Here is a 736-nt window from a genome sequence, read left to right as displayed (position 1 = left end):
TATATATTCGGAGACTTCAACCTTCCGGAAGCTTCATGGGATAACAATGAATCAGATGTCTTGGTGAATTGTCCTCAAGGTCCACATGCATTGTAGATGCTGAGTTTTATGGGTTCTTGATTTTTTCCAGATGATTAATATTCCAAATGAAAGAAATGTGTTTTTAGACTTGTTATTTACAAATATTTGTGATTTACAAGTAGCAAAAGCTTCAGATCCGATTTTTAAAAATAGTTATCATCACGTAATGTTACACTTAGGGCCGGTTGTTCGAACGCTAATCAACAATGATCACTATCAAATATTTAATTACTGTCACCAAAACTGTCAATGTCAACTTTTATTGGGTTGCTGAAAACATAATTGATTAAAATTATGAGATTAGTTAATCACTAAGGGCCGGTTGTTCGAACGCTAATCAACAATGATCATTATCAAAAATTTAATTACTGTCACCAACTGTCAATGTCAACTTTGTTTGGGTTGCTGAAAACATAATATGAAATTACTTAATCAATTATGTTAATAATTGTTATGTTAATTGATTAACTAATCTCATAATTTTAATCAATTATGTTTTCAGCAACCCAATAAAAGTTGACATTGACAGCTTTGGTGACAGTAATTAAATATTTGATAGTGATCATTGTTGATTAGCGTTCGAACAACCGGCCCTTAATATAACAATTATTAACTTAATTGATTAAGTAATTTCATATTATGTTTTCAGCAACCC

This window comes from Diabrotica virgifera, chromosome 1 (genome assembly GCF_917563875.1).
Source record: "Diabrotica virgifera virgifera chromosome 1, PGI_DIABVI_V3a".
Classification (NCBI taxonomy): Eukaryota; Metazoa; Arthropoda; class Insecta; order Coleoptera; family Chrysomelidae; genus Diabrotica; species Diabrotica virgifera.
Note: the sequence above shows the minus strand (reverse complement) of the source record.